Source organism: Thunnus albacares, chromosome 16, assembly GCF_914725855.1.
Source record: "Thunnus albacares chromosome 16, fThuAlb1.1, whole genome shotgun sequence".
NCBI lineage: Eukaryota > Metazoa > Chordata > Actinopteri > Scombriformes > Scombridae > Thunnus > Thunnus albacares.
Window position 1 is genome coordinate 15964178 of NC_058121.1, and position 24871 is coordinate 15989048.

The window sequence follows — 24871 nt, forward strand, 5'->3', positions numbered from 1 at the left end:
GCTGCTCTGCTTCTCCTTTTCTCACCTTGAATCTGATTTAGATAAGCAGCTAGAAAATGGATGGATGGATCTTTTTATGTGACTTAATCATGAGGAATATCAACTATTTTACTTCAACAATCAATGATATTGTCTGAGGAAGAGTCATAGCATTTGCATCGAGACTGGAATTAAAATTAAAGTCTCAGTTGCCCAATTTGTTCTCGTTTCCACAAGCTAAAAGTTGCAAGGGATCCAGGAAAGGATGATGTAAGCAATTCAAATATACAAAGGACATGTAAAAAATATAAAGATTGCAAATTTCTGCTATTAATACTACATAAATGTCATGTTGTCATGAAAGTCTGGAAACATCTTTAAACAACTCCTCTTCTCTTTCGGTCATACGTGGACATAACCCTCCCTTGTCTACTCGAGAATGACACTCTGGGTTCAAAAATGGAAATGTATCATGTTACCAAGCTTCACTTCTCCATTCAAAGGCGACTTGTGTTTTTCAGCCATTCTCTGGTACTCCAGACACCTTTTCTTTTTCTCATGTCCAAAGCATTTGTTCTTCATCATAGCAGACAGCATGTCCTCCTGGAGATGAAAATGAGTGGGTGTAATCACAGGACGGCAGGCTACAGACATTGAATGAAAGCACTCAAAAGACACCAAACCACTGGAAAGAGCATTATCCTTGTTGTTTTGCCATGTTGTTGATTCACAAACAAACATTGGGTTGTGTCCACATGTCTTTTTCACAACATGAATGGGCATTGCGCTGCCTGAGAAAGATTTAGCCACTGCAAATAATCCTTCATGTCTGTCAACATACACTGATGGCAGATGGCGAAGAGATGTGAAGTCTAGTTTTTTGTTAGAATGTTTCCTCTGAATATGAACTTTTTGGTTTTTATAGTTTAATACTACATTGCAAAAACAGCAGGTTGTTTTTCTGGGGACTTTTCCCAAAACCCTTGAAGTATTATGCTTGCAAGGCATCCAACTAGCTAGTGCAAAGAGTGATGAGATAAATATTAAATGGTAAAAAAAATGATGTTACCATAATAATATAATATAATAATACTAGGAGAATGAGATGACGGGAGTCCCACAGAAACAATTATAATAATTAAAAAACGTTTGTTGCTCAAATTGGTTTCACTTTTTTCTGGAGTAGGCATATAAATTTGGGTGAGGGATGTTTTGGAGGAGCTTTTCAGTGTTGGGCAAGACCTTAATTAAAGGCTCCAATAGATAAATGAAAAAACTTTGCTTGAGTGATTATTAGGACTTCCCAGAGTTATTCAAGGCACTGAGAGAGGTGGGGTTTTATATATTCTATTGTATTAAACACACTCGAAGATCCATGGTTTGTAATAGTATGAATAATAAATATATCATGTATCAGACTGACTTCTATTTTATGCAGGACACCACCTACCAATGAGGCTCAGGCCAAGGCAACTTAATCTGATAATCAAATCCATAATCTACAGACGGGAGGGGGACAAAGAAAACTTTAATGCGGGCATTTGTGTGAGCAGGATTTTAAAATCTGTCCCATGCAGAGCTGTAACTCAAGGGTAGGATTTTTTTCAGTAATATATGGTTGATACAACAGTAGTTTTCCACTTCATTCTTACTAACAAAAGGTTTTCTCATTTAGAGTTATTGGCCCAAAATGAATTTACTGTAAAACATTTTCACTTTATCAGTGTTGTGGAACAATAAGAAAACATGAAATTTTGTCACTTATACATATTTCCATGTGTTACCGTTGTTTTAAGGTGGCTTTGTATATACATGTGGACTTCTGCATAGCCACCTCGCCTACGGCAAAAAGGGCAGCCATACCCGAGATCTGTCTCCAGCATCCAAAGCTTCTCTCCTTCTTTTAAAATCATGCTATGTCACTAAAATAAAAAAGAGAATTAATTTGAAGACATTAAGCCCACACTTTGTTAAGATCGAGTTGGTACAAATTACTTATGTTAACATAACACTAAGCAATGGTTAGTTTTCCTAAATGTTTCATTGAAGTCACAAATAATGGTAAAATGATTTAAGAAAAAAAAGTGAGTTAAATAATATTTACAACCAAATGCATAGCCACTGATTTAAACCGTGTTGTCACCGTCTCCTGAGGAAGTCTTCTTCTTCTTTCTCCTGTTTTATGGCAAGTGGCAACCCGGTGGCAACTGCGGTAGTCAGTGATGTTACTGGGTAATAAATGATAGTAGCTACGTGGGTGTTCTTGTTCTATGTAAACCAATGATTTACGTGGGCGTTCCTGTCCCACCGCAGCTGTAATCTGACCCGTATCTCAGGAAGTGGGGAGCGACAATACTAATTTCCCGGTTGGGCTACCTGAACTAGCTTGCAGGTGTTGCTTCATTTCCTGGGGAGTTAATGAGTGTTACTTTAACAGAAAATTAATAATGGCACACACACCTGCTAAAGAATGGCTGCAGCAAAGACATGCTCTATCACACACATACAGGCAAGAAACACCCATACCCCTATCCAGCCTTAAAGACTAACCACACACCCAAAATCTGCAAGCTCCCTCCCTCTCAGCATATTTAAAAAATGCAGCAGAGGACTGGACAGGACCAGGACTATAGGGGGCGTGGCCTTGTGGCTACTGAGTGTGGGAAACTGAAGGTAGGGGAACACCGACTGACCACCACTCAGTGTAGCATGAACAGCGGACTGGCAACAAAAAGCAACCTGGGGATTTGCTGTCAGGTGGCCCCAGTTTGACACACTGAATTCAAACTGACACAACTGACTCTGCAACTGAAATTTCCAGATGACCAGTAATTAATTGTATTCAATCAGTAAGACCAAAACATACCTATGCTTCAATTACTTTTAAACTCTATTGTTTAGTGGCACTGGCTGTCTCCATCAAGGTCCCTGCAAAGACTTCTTCAAAACTTTCCCTGTCTGACTCAGGTTCATCTGTTTATTCAATATGCATAAAACAGACATCATTTAGACTGTCTGACATGAGCTTCAAATATTGTTGTATTCATTAACTTCATGATGAATAGTCCAACCTTGATGTAGGCAAATACATGTGGTGTATTATGCAGCATACTTGCCATTAATCTTGTAATGCAACTATAAATAACTTGAATGAAGTAGTCCAACCTGATCATATGAATGATGTATTATGCTCTAATTAATTTCACAGTCACACAACAACATTCAGCAGTGCACACACCTCTAATTGGATCTGTGCTGGTTCCTGCTCCCTCCTCCTTCATCCTTTCCTTTTCTTGTTCAGAGCCATGTTCACCTGTTTGTTTAGATTGTAGAGTAAGTATTTAACAAATCATTTTTATTGCTGGGCCGGATATCAAATATTATATGCCTTATAATGCGAAAAAGAATTGCTGAAGATGAAGAAACACTTCAGTGAAATTTAGCATAAACTTCTCTAAACATTTGTGCACTGAGTCTGACTAGTTAAACCTTGGAAATGGTCAAACCTGCAACGGGATTCTAGCATTGAAACCCCAAGGTTAATAAAAACATTTTGTTCCTTAGTTAGTTCATTTAGCTTTAGTTCACAGCACATAGCATGTAAGCATGACGAAGCACCTGCTCCCTGCTCACTCCTCTTTGATGTTCCTGCCTCTTCCCCGCTGTCCTCATTATCACCTGCAGACTGCTTAAATAAATCCGTTATCTATCTATTTTTGACAACAATTGTGTCTTCCCTCATATTTCTACCGATGACACAAATGCCTGCCAAGAAAAAAAACACAATGATGCTTAAAGTGATGTGTCTTCTAAAAACACTCACAAATTGCTGCCTCCTCTGGTATTTTTCTCATCTTTTGATTCCTCTGCATTCATTTCAACACCGTCTATCACTTCTTGTCTCCTCCTGTACTCTTCAGTCTCTCACTCTCACCTTAGTGACCCATGCAGGGTTTTCTATTCTCGCCCACCATCACACCAGCTCTGGATAAAAAAACAAAAACAAAAACAAACAAACAGGAAAACAGGCTCTGCTTTTACTTTGGCTCCATCTCCTCTCCAGTCTGTCTGCACGCCTCCAAATAATATCTTCTGTTTTTAATATATGCATTTCTCTGCTGCATTTGGAGCATCACCAATTTGAAAAAAACAATTTTTGGCAGACCTTGCAGGAAAAAACAGAGACAGACACACTATTAGATATTAAAAGATACAGTAAAAAAATCGACTCAGCAAAGAACTCACATTTTTCATTTGGTAATTTTTATATTACCACAGTATCTGAAACAAAACATTCACTTGTTTTGTTTATGAGCAGACATATGCAGAACCACAGAATGAATGATGATGGATAATCATGATACACCAGTGGAGATCAGCTGTCCAGGTTAAATCCGAGGTCAGGAGCTTTTCTGAATTTTCACAGACAAACCGAAGCTTGATGAATAAAGCTGTGTAAACACTGTCAAGAAAACGTGTCAGCACCGCCAGCAGATCCAGCTCAACCTGCACAAAGTTCAACACTGAGGAAGACAAAAGAAGGAAACCTGATATTTCACCTGCCAAAGCAATACAAACACAATTATTCACACTTAGGAATGAAAAACTCTGACAGTAACAACTGTTCTGCATAATTCACTATTGTAAAATAACCAGAAATCACAATTTCAGTACTAGGGAATAATACTATCAATTAAACGGGACTGCAGCATTAAATTGCAGGAGTATTATTTTAGCTGTGAGTATGTTAGCATAATCCTCTCATAATGACAATGCTAATGTTAATAATAACATGCTAATGTGTAGGTGTAACGTATACCATTTTCACTCTCCTAGTTTAGCTTGTCAGAGTGCTAACAATTTGCTATTTAGTACTGAACACAAAGCACAGCTGAGGCTGACAGGAATGTCTTTGGTTTTGCAGTATTTGGTCATAAACCAAAGTATTGGACAAATTCAACCTTTTACCTGATGATGGGGCTACATGAAAATTCAAGAGATCAACAAAGTCTATATCATTCATCCACTGGGAACCATGAATGTCTGTACAATATTTCATGGAAGTCCATCCAATGGCTGCTGAGATATCAGGCAGATGTCAGGAGCAAGGCAACTACATATTGCATGTCAAAAACACAAATGGCTAAAATTCATGCAAAAATATATATATATATATACAGAAGGCCAAGGATACAATAAAAAAAAAAAAAATCATGTAGCCGCGATATCATGACTGTTAGTTTCAAGTATGCATCAAGCTCCTAAATTACTGTATACTACACTTCTCATAATACAACTCAATAATGTCTGTCATAATCAGTATACCTTCCATACCCTATACTCCTGTTTGTAATATAGGCTTTCAGTTAAAAATCTGAGGTTGACAAACTCAGCGTTGACGAAGCTCCTCCAGAGCCACAAACTACATTACTACAACTACTATAGACTACAGCTGTTTTTGCAGGCTGAGTAGTGCTCGTCATGACTAGTAAATTGACTTTGACATGTAAAATCGGGGGAGTACCCATACACACAAAATATGCACACACATGCACACATAAAAAAACACGTACTGAGAAATTAGACCAAGGTTCAAAAGGACATGAGCTCCCCTGAAAGCCTACTTTGAGAAATTTAGGAGGAGCTCTAAAATATGGTCCATTTTTGTGTCATAGGTTATAGATTTTTATTTTCTGTACATTATGGCTCCTGAAATAAATAATAATAGAAAAAATATGTCAATGTTGTGTTTATTCGCCCATTACATTCCATTTTCCGAACATTTGTCTTCATTATAATAAACACAATACTGTGTCTATTCATGCTGTTTTTTATTTTTATTTTGTTGCTTAAGAGATATAAAAACAGTGCAACAGTGAATTGTTTTTCTATCTCTTTGTGGATGGTTAGATTTTCTCTGTATGCACTGAAATGTTATTGACAGTATTAACTGTGTGTAGTAACAGTAGAATGTTTTTCGCAGTAACCATGACATGTTTAGCAGCACACCAGAAAATACAGCTCCCCCAAAAGCCACTGTGTAATTTGAACCCTGAATTAGAGTAAAAACTCACCTTTTCTCTCACAGTAGGCTTTTAATAATACACACAGGTAATGGATTTTGGAATTGATTTTATTTTCATAGTAAAGAAAGCAATTCACTGCTGGTTTAATTACTGTCCTCTCTTCTTGGCAAGCTCTCCCATTCACCACACAGCAACCAGTGGTCCAATAGTGCATGGTATCATGAGTATTCACAATATGTGCGTGTGTGTGTGTGTGTGTGTGTGTGTGTATGCGTGCGTGCTGCAAATGTGTTTGCGTGTGAGTTCATCCATAAATGAGTGTATGTGCAAGACAGAGGAAAAAGCATAATCTGCCGGTAATGGAACATGAAACCGAGCAGAAAATTGCAAAAAGAAATGACTCCTAGGAAGGGTGTCAGCTCTTCATGTGTGGCCTAATAAAAGCAAGCAGAGAAGCTAATGCCCTCTATAATCACACCTTTATTCTGATACACATAAAGGGGAGGGGGGAGGGTACATGACTGGCTTTACAGGGTGAAACTTTCACGCAACTTGAAACTTGGGTGAAATTAAGTTGCAATTGAATTGCATGGTGTAAAGCCTTCTGCAACGCAGCCGCAACAGTTGCAAAACTCAACTTTGTGAAACCAGCTTCATGCAACAGCCAATCAAAAGGCTGATAACGTGTCAGGTGGTATCATTTCAACTGATTTCAACTGACTTTTCAACTTGACCACTTGGCTTATCACCAAAATAAATGAAATAATAAAACAGAAGACGATCTCTTGGATGCTTCAGAAGGAGATTATGTCAAAGAGTCAATGCACAGTTGGTAACACTGAAGTTTTTCATTTTACAAACAGCTGAGCCATGTCAACAAACAAAGGTGAGCTTGGTAAAGTTTGTTTACATTACAATTAGCCAACCGCTAGCTTAGTTAACGTTAGCATTACAGTTGTTTGAACATTTTGCTAACGTTTGTTGTCTATTTTGTCAGCCAATCTTTTGAAATCTGCTGCTGTTATCACCATCTATATAACGTTAGGTTATTAAATTCTTCCTCTCTTGACACTTGCTTAATTTTACACAGAGTGGAGATTCCTTTGGGACCCAAGGGATGAAGCCTGTTACAGAGAGGAGACAGAGATGCGGTCCTAGGTGAATTTACTGCTCTACTTGGACAGGATGAGCAAGGCATCAGCTACAGCCATAAGTGACTATTTAAAACATGAATGTACAAATGTTATGATGTGTGACAAAGTATTCAAAAAGGTAATCCAGTAGCCTAGGTGAAATGATTAACCTTGAGCTGAAACATGATCTGAAATATACATATAACTGTATTCCCTTGGGGCAATTTCAATTAAGGATACAGTAATGTGTCCCAAACAAGGGATAGACAAAAACTAGTGTTAGGGTCAGCTCCACCCTATATGGTCATTTCTGGCTCCAAAGATCCAAGATGGTGATGGTGGAATGCAAATGCAAACTCAAGGCTCCGAAACAGGAGTTCACAAACCAGTGGGTGACGTCACGGTGGCTACTTCCATTCCTTTTTTTACAGTCAATGATCCTGTCACAGTCACCACTCAACACTTCATTTTATAGAAAGAAGAGGGCAAACAGGATCATGGGGACACCAATGCCAACAGCGGTCCAAGTATCAGTTACTCCAGCTTGACAACCACTAAAGCACCAACACCAAAATAAAGGAGCATAAGAGCAGATGATAATAAAGAGAAAGATGCCACTAAGATGGAAATTTATAGAAGCTCTGATACCTTTGGCAAATATGTTGCTGAAACTCTAAAGGGCATGAGGTTTTAGAATATGGAGCTCTTCAAAAAAGTGAGATTCATCAGGTTATGTTCAAACACTTTTTTAATGACTTCGGTAATGAGTGAAATGTGAAGTTGATTGAGTAGCGCAGCAAGTTCATCCAGGACCACATCTGTCTCCCCTTCTGTGACGTTAATAGGTTTCATCTTTTTTGTATGTTATTTGTTATTTATTGAGCATTTTGTATTCTAATTTATTCATTAAATAATTGTTTTTCCAAAATTCTGGATTATTTTATATTTATTTTTCCCTCATAGTGCAAAAAGTGTTTACTAGCATCAGTTTATCAGCATAGCAGCAAGTGATATTAATACAGCAAAATTGAGGGAAAGTACAAAAGCAAGTTTGTAGGCGATACTGTTTTTATTCATACTGATGTTTAATATTTACATTATTTACAAATGAGTCAGGAATCTGATGTCTTCAATGGTTCAGGTTTAGTTGCCAGCTGACAGCACCCTCATTGTTGAAGAAGTTTGGTTCATGCAATTTGCACTCATCAATTAATTAGCAAGCATGTTTTTGTGATGTGAGTTACTTAGTAGAGCCTGGAATGTACTCTGATCCATGCGGAGCCAGGATCTACATGGGTTAAAAACAATATATTAACATGTTGTGAAGTATTCACATAACTGTTCAAAAAATGTTCACTAATGCTATAATATAAAATTTTGATGAGAATCAGAGTTGTTATCTAAAATACAATCATATATCAAAATACAATTTCATAATGATGTAACAAGGTAGCAGCACTCACTGGAGGCTCATTGGATCAAGCCCCTTGAATAGAGTGTGAAATGATCCATTAGTCTCTCTATTGAGTAGCCAGTCCTTCACCCACAGAGGCTTAGCCTTTTTAGGTTGTGTTTTTTCCTCTAGCATATCAGTAAGAATTGATGCACCAATAGCTCTCTTCCTATTCTCCCTAACAGTCATAATGAAACAAAGTAGCCACAAGAAAAAGCATTACAACATGTCTGAATATGAAATTAAAGCTGCAAGCAGCGATGATCGGGTCCTCGCACCTTTGTGCAATTCGGGGCGTGCCGCAGTCAAAGTGCTTTTATTGCGGGCATGCAGATGTGATCAGGACCGGGCTCTTATCGGATGTTGCATTAAGGAGTTAAATATCACTTTCTGTGTCCACTATGTGGCACTAGAGAGCAACCACAATGATACATAATGTCACTGTATATCATGTGTAGACCACAGCATGTAAATTTCATGTAAATCGGATGATGTTTTTCATATCAGGCTGACTTCCTGTTGTGAGTAGGTGACGCTATGAGTATGAGTCAACACTGACATGTAGATGTGTTCTGGCCTGGACTCCAATCAAGCATGTGAAATTTGGAGCAGATTCAACAAAGTCCAGTGGAGTTACAACGACTTTCTTTTTCATGGCGAGAAATGCAAATTTATGGGCATGCTATGTCAAGGGCATTCCATGAAAAGTCAAGGTTTTGATAACTTTTCAAACTGCACAAAAATTGCACATTAAATTCAAAATGGCTGACTTCCTATTGGACTTAGGGTCATGGATGTATAATAAGAGCTGGATAGGGTGCCGCCACTCAGCCTTGCAGCCAATTTTTCCCAGTGGCCACTCATGGTATTGCAGTGAAAAATCCCCCTGCGGCCCAAAAAGGATTTTCCCAATAGACCACCACTGTAGAAGAGACGCCTCTAAAACTGTTATCAGGACACCTCGAACTGCAAACAATGTCAATTATGATTCTTTCTATTGTGAACTTTTTAACCATGGAGGTTTAAAAATCCGTGACATCATCACAATGTAAAGTCTATGGGCCGAGCGGGAGCTCGTGGGCGGGGCCACCGGGGGAAACACTACTTCGCATATTCAGTGGGCCGCACAACGTGTAAGCAAACCCGGAAGCTAGAAACTTTTCTTGGCGTATGTGCCAGGCGAGCAATTCCTACAGGACTGAATGGGCGCCATTTTTAGTCCAGTATCCAGCTCTTATAATACATCCATGCTTAGGGTATGGCTACAAGAGGTTTTTTTGTGTGTCAGGACATGATACATGTGCCTACCAAATTTCGTTCATCTACATCAAATTTAAAGGTGGGGGCTTTGACTTTGAAATATTCTGGGGGGAGCCCTCGAGTCATTTTGCCACACTCAAGCCCAGGACCCATATCGGACATTTAAATACCTCCCTTCTGACGCAACACCTCCTGTTTCAAGGCAACTAATGTGTCGCCATGGCAATAGCTTTTGATGAAAACTCAAAAGCTTCACTACTTAGCACCATCAACATCCTACAACTTAACTGACCAAATTTTAGGTGGATCTGGTTAACTTGCTTGGAGTAGTTACTGTTGCCAGTAGGTGGCGCTATTACTATGATTCAATATTAGCCTGTATGTATGTCTTCAGATTGAGTCTGTTAGAATAGAAGAATAATAAATAAACTCCCAAATCATGTTGCATGAGACTTTAATTATTTTTGAATTGAGTTGCATAGAAATTATGTTTCATGCAATTTGCAGTAATTGCAAGTAATTGCATGAAAGTTTCACCATATAAGCCGGCCTAACACACACACACATGGCTGGAGCACAGCAAAATATTCAAAAGTGGCCTGACAGTTAATTAGCAAGCATGATTTTGCTCCTATGGGTGTCACCTAGCTACTGTAACTTGCCACAATTTTTTCCTAATGGACTCAAAATATTACATGTTTTATAACATTAAAATAGTCAGAAAAACCAAGCAACGTTTGCCATATTGGACTTTTTTTTTTAATCATACAAAATACAGTTTTTTAGAATAGATGTCTAGAATAGAAAGTCTGTATCCGATGACCAACTTTCATTTATTACAGAAACCATAATATGTAATTATGATATAGTCAGTCTAGTAAGTGCTCCACTTCATTCAGGGATATCAGTGGCAAATGTTATTAGATGCAGGCACCTCTGCCAAACCTTTGGGTTTAGTGAGATGATTAATTGGATTAAATCAATTCACTAAACTGAAACATTGAGTTTTGAATCTGGGATCATGATTCAATTATCTTATTATTTCAACAAATAATACTGTGATGTGATTCATGACCTGTTTGTAGCTGAATTGAACAACTAAGAATATTGAAATGATGTGGAAGGTGATTATATAAATATATATATATTGTGTATATTATTTATATTTCCATATACTTTAGACTGTCTTCATTCTCTCAGAGTCGGATAAAGTAACATTTAGTAATCATCTTGCTTAAGGATCCTTCACTGTTCACCATGAGGGAGTGGACAAAATGTTAGGAAATCTTTTTTATATAATGCACTTCAGCACACCACCACCCACTACAACCTCAATAATACATAAGCAGAATTATCACCTTGCTGACAATGTCCACAAAAACTGAAAAGAAATTTAAATGCATTAAAGCACTGTCTTTTAATTTACACTATGATTAGAAGAGATGGTTAATCTTTGTACAGTTGATGTACAAATGTATTAATTCTTCATCATCTTGTTTTTGTCATATGACCTCTGCCTTTTTCAAAATAACTGAAAGGTGTGTTCTCTCTTTGTTGGTGAAATTTTCATCCACTTTTTCCTGGTAAAAGACTAAGCACTTCAGTGGCTCATATAACAGTCACTGTTTTAGTTCTCTGTGACTTCACCATCCTATAGATAGTGGCAAAGGAAATGTCCTGATATAGTTTAATGAAATTTGAGGAATTTTAAACAGTGAATATAATCTTCAACCTTTGATCGGATGTAAGGCTTAATGTTGTTTCCAAAACTCTGCTTTGTTTTGCATAATCCTGAATGCAATATCACTAAGTGTGAGTATTTTCTGCACACTTACAGGATTACTCATTGAGGTGAAAGATGTTTTCATTGATAATGTCAGGTATGTTTTGAAGTGACTGACTAATACTGGCAATCTTACCCTGATTCTTCAAGATTCATTACGGTAAGATGCTCTAGTAGAAGGCTAAGGTTGGCGATATTTAATTTACTGGAAGTGAAATGTGGCAAAAGAGCCCAAATTCAGACTTGCTTAACCCTATCTGGGCTTCACTAGACCCACATATACTGTCAAGAGAATTCAAAATTCAAAGCCTTCCTAATAGAGCATGAGTAGCATTTTAGAAAATTAATTTAACAGACAGATCACACACAATTAAATGTATCATAAATCATACAGCGGGCCTCAAGTGATGTAAACATCCCTCATTTTCTAATGAATTCTTTCTCATCTCCACTGCCCTACAGAGGATCAACAAGAAGGGGCTAAGTATAATACAACAGGCTTAATGTTTCCCACATTTATGTAAAACGTTAACCAGTTTGTCATGTAAATCTATTCATATTTTTTACAAACTCTGTTGTGTGATCAAACTTTTTTTTTTCAAATTCAAAATAGTGGAAGGTCACAAAGTTTCCAGTGATACACACTACTGTATAGCACGTTGGAATATTATGTCATTTAAGATTCAGTGAAGTGTTCAAACAATTCAGTGTATATGTATATATCATATATACAGTTAGTGATACTATCATACAATTTGGATGTTTTTTTTCCTTAAATTGAAACAAGTTTAAATGTTCCTGTCAGTCCAAACCTCACCTACCTGTACTGACACACTCAGCTGGTTGCATCTTTGCAGTGAAATGGGATCAGAGTTACTGCCTTACTTCTTACTCAACATATTAGACTACCTGGGTCACACTGGACAGGCTGTGTAACTAACACATTGTTCAAATTCAAATTTCTTAGCATCTTATCACTTATTGTAATACATTTAAAATACTTTAAGTCTTCCTTCTGGTAATTTACATACAACTATTATGATAATCTATTAATCATTTTAAGTAATTTTTTAGAAAGAAATGGTAAAATTATCTGGTTGCACCTTCCTAATTGTGAATATTTTCTGGTTTCTTTAGTCCTCTATGATAGTAAACTGAATGTCTTTGGCTTGCAGACTATTGGCCAGGATAAAACAAGACATTTTAGGGGCTTTGTGAAATGATGATCAACTGTTTTTTATAGACCAAACAACTAATCGATTAATCAAGAAAATAATCAACAGATTAATTGATAATGAAAAGAATTGTTAGTTGCAGCCCTTCTTACCTGAAGACAAACAGTATTGCACATTTTTTCAAGTTCAGTTGACCGACTGTGCACTACCTCTAAGTTACACTAGATTACCATTTAATTTAAATGAATTAACTAGAAGTGTACCGATTAAACACTGTCTCTATTTTACCTATAACTGGTGCCAAATTACAAGAGTTCTTTCAAGAAACTTTCCAAGGAAATTTTTAGTGATTTAGAGACTTATAAAAAGGTCAAACAGAGCTCATGTCTCACTCACAGCTTGGACTTGCCCTTGTAGGTTCTGCTAAAATGGATACAAACAGAGAGCTAAACTGAAACAAAGCCACCTGCAGATATGTCCATTCAAAGGTTAAACGTTTTGAGCATCAGCTACATTTGCAGTGTCTGCCCTGGCTCATCAGTATGGGGGGTATGCTGCTATTTTGTTGCACTACATGGGGTCTCTTGTCTTTAACCCTCCCTCTGTTTCCTTCCGTCTGTGTGGCGTCATTAGTGTTGATGGGGAAGCTGGAATGGACTCAGCAGGGGGCAATGTGATTTGACCATCCTGCTGGGGAAATTGGACAAAACTATATTCAACAGCTATCATCGACTGACCTGCCCTTGACCATTGTTGCTCCAGTGGATTTTCTAAATGACCTCATGTCAAAGAGATTGGTTGTACCGGACAACTCCTCTGTGTATAGCTGAAAACTGTGCGAGCATGTGTTGGACTCTGTCAACCTACTGTGGGTAAATAAAGGTTAAAAACAAATAGCGAAAGGATTGTTTGCAACCATCTGGCAGTGGCAGTTTCTTTATAGCACCAGACGCAACTCATATCGTCCCAACGGGATTCTAGCCAGCCAGCCAGTCCTTCAATGGTGTGCGGTGGAGCATAGATAAAACCTTATTCTGATGCCCAAGAAAGAGAGAGGGAGAGAAAGAGAGGAGGGGAGGGAGTGAAATATTGATGAGAAATGTGAGGCACAAAAATAGAGCGCCTCTGCATTTCCAATGAAGGGCAAAGGACGCACAAATTCACGCACACGCATGAAGCAGGGTGTAACAATAAAGTAGATGAGTAAATCAAACACACATAATCACACGCATACGCAGTATAACACTTTGTGCAAAACCGTGATTCAGCAGAAGAATCCCATCCACTTCCCAGATGTGCTTTTCAACAGTCTAAAATAGTATCTGGCTATCTTCCGAATCTTTTTTTTCTGTAATATATATTCAATGTGGCTATGATAAAAAAGTATCCTCTTTCATTATCTACACCCTGAGGTCAACTCTGTGCACAGCTTATATGATAATGTATAACAAAAGGCAACAAAATGGAACAGAGACGAGCTTTCACAGTCCTTGAAGACCTTGAGACTCAATAGAACTAAAGAGCCACAGCGGAAGGATAGAAAGAACACAAACCATGTATCAATCGATGTGAAAACATGAACACAACAGGCAGCTGACAACTAGTTGCTGCCGCCACCGCCAGCCCAGGTTCCCATTCAACACTCCCCCTCATCTGTTAACACCTGCTCATCATCAACAGCCAGTATATATGTGTGTGGGAGTGTTTCATTTAATAAGACCCAGCTGGCCTTTAAATACACTTTAATAATATGCATTAAAATTAAATCAGATGTCAAGAAAATGGAAGGAAAACTAATTTAATCAAATTGTTTTAATTTTGTTTTTTTTATTATTTTCTAGTTTGTTTGTTTTTTATCCTAATGAGGTCCACAGCAACTCTCAATCTTCAATACCTTTAGAGTAATTAATTTGTTTTGCAAAGGAATTACACCAACAGCTGACAAGTGTACAATAGATAAGGTTTTCTCCTGGAGTTGTAGTCCAGAGATCATGCTGGAAGGCAATTACCAGAAAATATAAACCCTCAGAGACATAATATCACCCGGCAGAGAAAATGTGCATGCTTTTTCCCCCTAACCATTATATGTGTGTTCGACCTTTAAATGTAATGTAATACCTGGAACTAATCATTTTAGTGTTATTCTGTTCTCTTGACTGTGTTTTCTTTCCTTTGGTACTGTATGTTCTGGGAAAAAATCCTTATCAGAGAACTAAACAATTTTGCTAAATAGTTCTCAAGGAAACAAAGAAGAAGAATCCACATACAGCAGTTTGCATTCTTATACTTTGTGACCTGAGAGTCAGCCAGTCTCTTTGGCAACAAAACTCTGAGCCCACACAGAGCTTTTCCTGAATGAATGCTGTAGAAAACAATAAGTCACAGAAAGTCACTAGAGCTCACACACAGATACACACAAACACACACACACAGTGATGGAGCACAATTCCCATCCAGCCCCGGCCAATTGCAGTTAATTGCTTCTGCGAATGACTGATTGGGTCCGATTTTACCGCAGCAGGAGCTTAGAAGAAGAGAGGATGAAGGAAGGAGAGAGAGAGAGAGGAAAACAAAAACATCAACCCGTCACGGAGGGGCAATTAACAGGTTGATTAACTCCTAACCATTGCCAGACTTTCCCCTAGTGTGTGTCTTTGCGTGAGTGTGTCTCAGTTTGTTCTGTGCTCTTACAGGATGGACAGTCTCTCCAGATGAAGCAACACTTGCTACAGGAAATATGACAAAAGACCTGATCCATTGTATTACATAACAATGATGCTGAGTACCCTTTTTGGGTCTCCGTTAATGTTTTTGTTTTTATCTCTCTTCTTCATCTTCTCTTCTTTTAAGATCCTGTAGCTGTGAAGATTAAACCCCATCAGTCATTATAAAAGTCTCCTTCTTGTCTAACTTTCAAACATGAGCACACGTCTTGCTCCGCACCTTAGCTTGATGAACAAGCCACCAAACACACATTTACCAGGTAAAAGTGCACTGCCAACGTTAGTTTGCAGGCTAGATAGCTGATTAGCTGTTCAGCTACAGTACATTAAACAAAACATTAACATATCTACAAATTTCACTTTGGTCTTGTTAGATGCTGGTATAGTTCTTACTCTTCAATACCACTGCTAACAACATGCTGGTCTGCCCAGTGTTTGTTTGTTTTGTCCCTCCTTCCTAATGGTGTAACACCAGCACTCAGCCTGCCAGCTACTGTCCAGTTGGCTGAGGCAAAAAGGAACATCTTCAATATTTCCCCAAAGACCTGTTTTCTTCCTTTTAATAATAAAAAGTGTTAACAATAAATGATTTAATATGATTTCAGTTGGACTTTCAGTAATTCTCAATAACATTAAATATTAATGACTAAATAAGCAACAAAGTTAAAGATCCCCTCCAGACATGTTTTAAAATGTATATAAAATACCCTGATTAATAATTTGTGTCTGTTATTTTTTTACACAAAAAAAGTTTGGTTATCTTGTTGAAATCCTTAAAATGACATCTACTCCTTCTCCCTCATTAAAAATTCCAGACTCTATAAAAATGCAAATATTGTTCATATCAGAAGTTTAACTGTTGGACACAACCTACTTCACTTTAAAGTCCGTTCTCAGAGTATGTGCACTGGTTTCAAGTTTCAACATCGCACTTGTGTAAGTCGAATATTCGACCATGATTGGCTTCCAAACTGTTTGTCATGTCACAAATCATGCTCGTAGGCCCACCCCTTGAAATCAAATTTTCAATGAGTATAGAGAAACTTTCCACTTTCAGCAGATGAATGTGAAAACAGCCTGCCAGTGTCAAACTCTGCACATACATCATTCTGCACAGTGAAGCTCAAGCATCCAACTGTAGGAACAAGAAGATTAAACACATTTTTGAGTGGAGGAGGACTTTAAAGTTTGGGAAAGAATATCTCGTATTATTGATTAAGAGTTTAACACTCAAAAACTCAGCTATTCTGCTTTATTAGAACTATGTGGGTGTAATTTGATCAGATGTGATTGACAGTGGCCTGAAAACAGAAGCAACCAACCCCCAGAAATACATGACATCACCCTTTTACAAATGAGCCCCACCCACGTCAGAACAATGAGACAACCACTGAAAACGAATACAGAAATCTCTCATATGAAATAACCAAAATTATTCTAACTTCAGAAGAAAAATGTTTTGTGTTATCATGTAGGTCCTAATCACTCAAAAAGCCGATTGAGAAAATAAGTTTTCAGGGCCTTTAAATGTCATTTTTCAACACAGTGAGCACCATAAATTCCATTCAACTTCATTAAAGTGAAGCCAAAAATCTTAAAAGAGTATATCTCCAGACCTTGACAAATAAAACCAAAACTTGCTACATATCAAGTGTGAAAACCTGTTTTTTTATAATTTGGGGGAACTGATCCTTTAACATTAAAATTACTTTTTGTCAGAATTTGGTCTTATACATTATATCTTGAAATTATATCTTGCTAGAGAACAGTTAATATGGAGCAGGACTTTTATTTACCACTTGATCACATATGCACATTTAAAATGTACTGTATGCATCAGTATGTGCACATTAAACCATACAATCATAGGATTAAATCTGACTTTGAACACTGCTCCACTGCAGAAAATATAATAATTTTATATATTTGTGAGAATATGTCCCATCACTATAGGGTTTGCTGCACACTATCCGCATTTAATATTCTTCCAGGATCATTTAATATGAGTGTGACAGATTTTCCCAATTCAAACGGATTTCAACCTAAAACTGGCTTGTTGAACACACTTGTGATAGATCCTGGAATGATAGGAAGACTGGTTACCTTAGCAACCTAGCACCTTTTGGTTTCTTTATATCACTGTGAGAAAATGTAGGAAACATAGAAAGAGAACGAGAGGTAGGCAGATTGGCTGACAGGCGGGTAGACAGGCAGCCATATAGCCAGACAGCCATGAGTTGTGCATTTGTATCCCAATTAGTGTACAGGGGGTCTCGAGTTTCTGAAAAGCTCGAAAATGATGCAATGTACAGTAGAATGTAAGGAAAGGCAAAGAGATAAATATTTGGACTGGGAGGGTGGAGGAGATGATTGAGGAACAGCGTTGGAGAGCTCTAAATCTCCAAATTAAGTCCTGAAAACTTCAGTACAGAGGACACAAATGTCACCAAATATTAATACAAGTAATACAGGTATACACAGTCATATACAATTAACATGCATTCACTTATATAAACAGGCTGTACACAAGACAAACAGTAAGACAGATATAGAGGCGTTTGCAAATACACTTGATGATTAATGCAGCACCTCTTGTGTGGACTGCAGACCTGTCAGTCAGTCTGACTGCCAGGCACATACAGTATATCAGCTTCCATCCTTCTTCTCTCTCCTTTTTCTCTCTCATTCTTTCCCACTTTTCTCTTAAGTTTACTCTGAACAAAACTGATTTAGAAAAAATACTTCTGAGTTCTAGATAGAATTGTGCTAAGGCAGGACACTTTTAATATAGTGTGAACTTAGGGAAAAATTAAATACTCAATCTGTAGTGATTTGTTCAAATTTAAAATTCACAATATATAAGTGCAACAAGCTGTGCCTTGTACTCCATGAGGGGTTATTCCTAAAAGGCACTGACAGTACAATCTATTACATGCCCTGTTGTCTTATCAGAATTGTTCATCTCTTTGCTAACGTGAAATGGAGAAAACTGATTAGCTGTGTTGAATGAATTCCTTCTCACAATTTGTGAGGAGGTATTTTGGATTTGACACCAGATCAAACATTCATTGATGAATTAGCTTGTCACTCACGGAACAACATCAGTTCCACAACATTTATGATTAGGCTACGTGGGTTGTGTTTGAATTAATTTAAATTAATTACACGTTAGTTCATTTGTTTGAACTTGATTTTTTTTAAGTGATAGCTTATTAGGATGAAAACAAAGAGCTATAAGGACGAAAATGTAATGGCAGGCTGGTATGCTCACAGGAGGAGACAGATCACCACATGAAGCAGACATGCCCAGAAAGAGAGCAGGAGCTGGGAGAGTGTAGCACCCTGATCAATCCCCCCAACCCAAGCATGCAGTTTGATACAGCAGAGCTGCAGCTGAGCAAAATTCGGGAGGTCATCTAGAGAGCAAGAGCAAGTTCTGCTACAGGACCAAACAGAACCCCATACAAGCTTTACAAGAACTGTCCAAAACTCGTGGTGTGCCTATTGAAGATCTTGTGAGTAATCTGGAGACAGGTGCCAAAGGTGTCTGGATCCCAAAAGAGGAGGACTCCAAGTGGATTGATCAATTCCATATCATCTCCCTGTTGAATGTGGTAGCCAAGATTTTCCTCTGTGTTGTTTCCAATCGTCTCTGCAGCTTCTTCTTAAGGAACAACTTCATTGATACATTAGTCCAGAAGGATGGCACAAGATCGGGCTGGGGATAATCATAAGGTGTACCATCTCGGTGATCCTGTTCTCCCTGACATTGAATATGCTCACAAAGTTGGCTGAGCCAGAATGCAGAGAGCCTAAGACAAAATCTGCCAAATGCCACCTATTCATCAGGGCATTCATGGATGACCTGAGAGTCACAACAAAGTCAGTCCCAGGCTGCAGATAGATCCTGCAAGGGCTGAAGAAGCTGATAGAGTGCGCCCAGATGAGCTTCAAACCAGCCAAGTCACTATCCATGGTGCTGAGAAGGGGAAAGGTAGACGACAGGTTCCGGTTCAGTGTTGTGGGTACAACCATCCATCCATCCTACCTGCACAAAGTTGGATGGCTGGCTGAAATCTGTGGAATGGTCTGGACTACCAGGGAAATTTAAAGCATGGCTCTACCAGCATGATATACTTCGCAGAATCTTGTGGCTGCTCCTGGTGTATGAAGTGCTAATATCAACAGTGAAGAAATCGAAGAGGAAAGCCAGCAGTCACCTCAGAAGATGGCTGGAGCTACCAAGGAGCCTCAACAGCACCACACTCTATGGGCACAGTAATAAGCTGCAACTGCCCATCAGATACTTGGAAGAGGAATTCAAGGTGATGAGGGCTAGGGAAATGTTGCTGCATGAGTTCAGAGATCTGAAGGTGGCCAAGGCTGGAACTCAGGTGAGGACTAGGAGGAAGTGGAGAGAAGAGGAAGCTGTTCTGCAGGCAGAGTCACAGCTCCATCACAAAAGGTTGGTGGGAATGGTGACTGAAGGCAGAGCTGGACTGGGATCTTTTCCAACCTCCACATTGACATCACCAAAGGGAAGGAGAAGCAACACCTAGTCCAAGAGGAGGTGAGAACAGCAGTGGAGGAGGAAAGGACCTGCAGAACAGTGCTAATGAGCCAACAGGGAGCAAGTACCAGATGGGACAATACAATGGAGTGCAAAGTGACCTGGGCTGAGCTGTAGAAGGCTGAGCCCAACTGGGTCATGTTCCTTGTCCATACAGTCTATGATGTACTTCTAAGCAATCTTCCACACATGGGGCAAGGTGGAGATACTGGCCTGTCCACTTTGCTCAAAGTGTGGAACCCTCAAGCACATCCTAAGCTGCAGTACCAAGGCACTGGGAGAGGGGCGGTGCAGATGGAGGTATGACCAGGTACTGAAGACCATCGCAGAATCCATCAGGGCTGGAGTCGAGTAGGCCAAGAAGACCACCCCACAAAACAAACCATCGCCTCCGTCAGAGATGAGGAACAGCCAGGACCTTCCGTTAGAACAACAGCAGGAATACTGGCCTCTGCATGGGACTGGCAGTTCATGGTGGACATTGAGAGGCAACTCAAGTTCCCACAGCACCTTACGACCACCACCTTAAGATCTGAATCTGGTTCTGGTGTCAGATTCCAGAAAGCAAGTTATGTTCCTGGAGTTGACAGTACCATGGGAGGACCGCCTGGAAGTGGCATTCGAGAGGAGTCAAAGAATGTCGGCAAGGTGGCTGGAGAGCAAGACGCTTGCCAATAGATGTTGGGTGCAGGGGCTCTGCAGCCCGATCTCTATCCATAGCCCGTAGCTCCCTGGGCATTGAGGGAGAGAGGAGGAGAAGAGGTGTGGCAGAGAGAGCCTCATGGTAGCTGTGGCTCAAGGGAGGAGAGCCATGTATTGGAGACTACGGATGCAAATTAGCTTTGAGCTAACTTCAGTGCAGTGCATCTCTAATGTTTAAAACTGCACATTGTCCCAGTCAATCATGGGAGCAGAGTTTCTAGTTTGTCATCTGGACACAAGCTTGGGTCTGATTAGCCTAAGCTGGGTCACCTGGAGGAGGGTGTATGATGTTGAAAGACCCAATGATTCCAAGAACATCACTGAAGATGTGTCCAGAAGTATCAGTAGATATATTCGCACAACATAGACTGTGTAACACGAAAACACACACACAAAAAGTGAATTAAGGCAAGGAAGATAACAAACAAGAGATTGTGACTGGACAAATACATCCCGGTTTCTGGTGGAAAAAAAAACAAAAAACAAAAAAAAACTAAAGATGTTGTGGTAAATGTTCCTCTTTACTTGTTTATACTGACACACACTGACTCTCTGTTTCTCACAGACAGACAATCACAATCACACACACACACACACACACACACACACACATTTACTGAATACCCAGTGGAAGACTCCTGTCCAGCATGGCTCTCTATGCTGCTATAAATCAGACAGCTTTCACAGACTCTCCACCTGGCAAACAACTGATAGGGAAAGAAAAAGAAGCATGGCCCAAAAAAGCAAATGCAACAATAGATCGGGTCTAATGAAACAACAGATACAAGAAAAGAGGAGTAAAGCCAGATAGGGCAACAAGAGGGAACTGATAAAAAGCCACAAAGTGTATCTCTGCTGTTAAAAGAGGAAGACAAGACTATTTCAGTCTATTTCAGACCCTGCACCCAAGAAAATCATGCACAGGGACTCTTAGTAAGTATAATCATATTTTTTTGTGTTTCCGCTTTGATTGAAAAGGATGCTCCAGCCATAATAATGATGAATATTGATCCATTCATGGAAATTCTCTTTTCAGTGGAGATTCACTGATTTGCTCAAGGACACTTTACCAGGGCTGGATGTCTACCAGAACTTGGGTCCTTGATTTGAAGGATAGTCTCCGATCTCATTACACAACACCCCCACCCTGTACCATCACATTTTACAAGGGTCACTCCTCTTTTGCCTCTGGCTATGACTGCAGCTCATGTTTTACATATTGTGCTGTCCTGATGGGAATGCTGCATTCAGGCTCTGCAGCGGTGCTACTCTGCAGCTGCCACAGACATAGCAGCTCTGGTAATTTGGTGGATTGGTCTTAAATCAAGGTCTAAATATGGTAGGGCACTTTTAATTCTGCACAATGGTGAAATAATTACACATGGTTATTAATTTCAAGATCAAAACTGTATGCATGCGGTGCATAAAAATCCTTCCTAAATCTCCCTAAAGCTCCAACGCTGTACACTTGCTGGTAAAACAGATCACATTTAGTCTCTATGCTTTCCTGACATAGTGACTTCAAAGCCTTTTCTGGGAGGAGAGCTAACAGTATAATTAAATCTAGACAGACGATAGGAGAGCAAACGCCTGCTAAATGGCCATCTTATCTTCTCCGGCCTGACAAACTGTCAAACCCTCTCCTCCATTTGTACATAATAGGATGGTGGAGGCAATGACAACACAATGATAGGTAATTGTGAGGAGGTGGGTGCTTAGATGTGGAAAATGTCAAAAGCGACAGTGAGGTGAGTTAGATGGATGAAGTCCTGGTTTGTTTAAAGCAGACCTAGAGAAGAAGAGACCATGGAGGAACTTTATCCATATTCTGAACAGACTTGGCTTAAATTTGATTAACAAATATCTTTCAGGTTTTCTTTCTATCCTAATAATATACTAGAGAAGTGTTACATAGGACAACAACAAAAAAATCATATACTTCTTTTTCTGAGAAGCTTACCTAGAAGCGTCATGGACCCTCCTCATCAGAAAAATATCAGGATTGGTCAATTGTTAAAATGCTTAAAAGGGACATAACAATGTTACCTCAATTTCCGCATCAAACTGACATCAGGATGTTCATGCATGTCCATAATCGGCCATCCATTCTATAGTCTTTGTTGCTATGGTGGTTCCATGGGTTGTTTGTGTTGTTCATTTGTCTATTTTGGACTGTTTTTTGTCTAAAACATGTACAAATGACTTTGACATTTTGAGTAAAGAACGAGAAAATGTGAATGACTACTATTATTTGTTTACATACCTCCAGAGCCGGAAGCTAACCAATCAGCATAGAGTAAGCTCATCAGGAAGGGGGGCCTTAAGGAGACAGGTGCTACTGTAAAACGTTTCAGATAGAGCCTGAACTGAGGGGCTGCATAAAGAGGCAGAATAACATAAATAAGGAGTTTTTTGAACTGTGAATAATGCAAAAAATATTCCAGTAGAGCCCCAGAATAAAAATATAAACCTGGAAATGTGTATGATGCACCCCCTTTAAAAAAAAGTTTGTTTCATGTTTTCCCTAACAAGTGACTTCTTGCATTGGAATGACTAATGCATTGATCATTTATTAAAAAGCCAGCAAAATAAGTCTCACGGCAGTCTTTAGTCCTGAGACTCTTCACAGTCCTACTGTAAACACTGTAATTTGAGTTGTTGCAGATGAAAGAGCAAGTTCATGACATTTCTCAATTTGATTTTTTTAGGTTTACGTCGTTGTGCCATGATTCCCCAGACATTAATCCCCCAATCTGACATGCCTAAAAATGATACAGTCTGACACAGATTATGATTAAGAATTTATCTGATCCATCTCACACTGTTTGTGACAGGCAATGAACCTGTGCGTTTTCAATACCTGCCTTCCACCATCAGCCAACATTGGCTTCTTTCAATAATGAAGGCTATATTTTCAGTTACCTGAAATTAACCATACTAAATTTACGAATAAAATCTTAATATACATATAAACTTAATCTACAATTATTTTTGTTGGGTTAATAATCAGCTCAGAAAATGCCCATATAAGTAGTTTTTGTTTAATGACTCATATTAGCACTGACAAAGAACTTATTTTGTTATTTAAGCATGAAATCCTTTAGGGTTAATAATTACTGGAAGTATAAATAAATCCCTGATCCCTGTAATGTTCATGTCCCATGAGAAAATGAAACCAAAGAACACCAAATGACCATACTTACATGTTCATTAGATGACACACCTCAACTACACTTCAGTTACCGTTACATAAAATGGTATTACAAATGATGCAAACAACCTTTGGGTCACTCAGCAACATGAAGCATCATTACCCAATTTTCATCATCAGACACATAGCGATCAGCCTTTCTGAGATTCCTTAATATTAGCTATACAAGTTTAGGGGCCTTTCCAAGTTTTCAAATATTCTTATCAATGACACTGCCTATATCAGACCAATCCCTGTATTTATTTGGTATCCATTTTGTAAATGACAGGGCAAAATGCATCATCACTCCAAATTTGTATGAAATTGTATCAGCAAAGTATTGTCAAAAATGCACTCAGTGGTGAAATCAGAATGTACCCAATTTGGCCGTCAGTGTGATTTTTTTTTCCACAGCAGGAGCAAAATGTCAAAATTCATCCATCCATGTTTTCAAATAAGACTCACTGAGGTCAGAGAGAGATACAATATCATGTTTAATGAATTTATGGACACAGTTCATACTATAACCAGCACAACAAACACAAACAGACCTTAACTTTGGAATCAAATCCCAAAAAGGACAAATTGGAAATCAGTGTTCAGTGAACTCTGACAGTGTTTAAGTACTGTTAGTCCTTACAACCATGGTGTGAAATTAACACTTGACATTAACACTTGACGTTAACACTTAGGTAAGGCTGAACTCTTGCCCCTGAGCCACATCAGCTTTAAGACTGAACAATCAACATTTTGAGCACCTAATAGAATGTCACTGAAAAATCAACACTCATTAACAGTGAAAAATGTAGGACACCGCCATGTTTATATACATCCACATCAGCAGAGTAAATTCAACACTAAAGATTTACCACAGCCT

General features: G+C 38.8%; 1 pseudogene; it reads left to right on the forward strand.

Moving 5' to 3' along the window:
* Positions 1–16487: 16487 nt before the first annotated feature.
* Positions 16488–20890, forward strand: LOC122965636 (annotated as a pseudogene).
* Positions 20891–24871: the final 3981 nt, after the last annotated feature.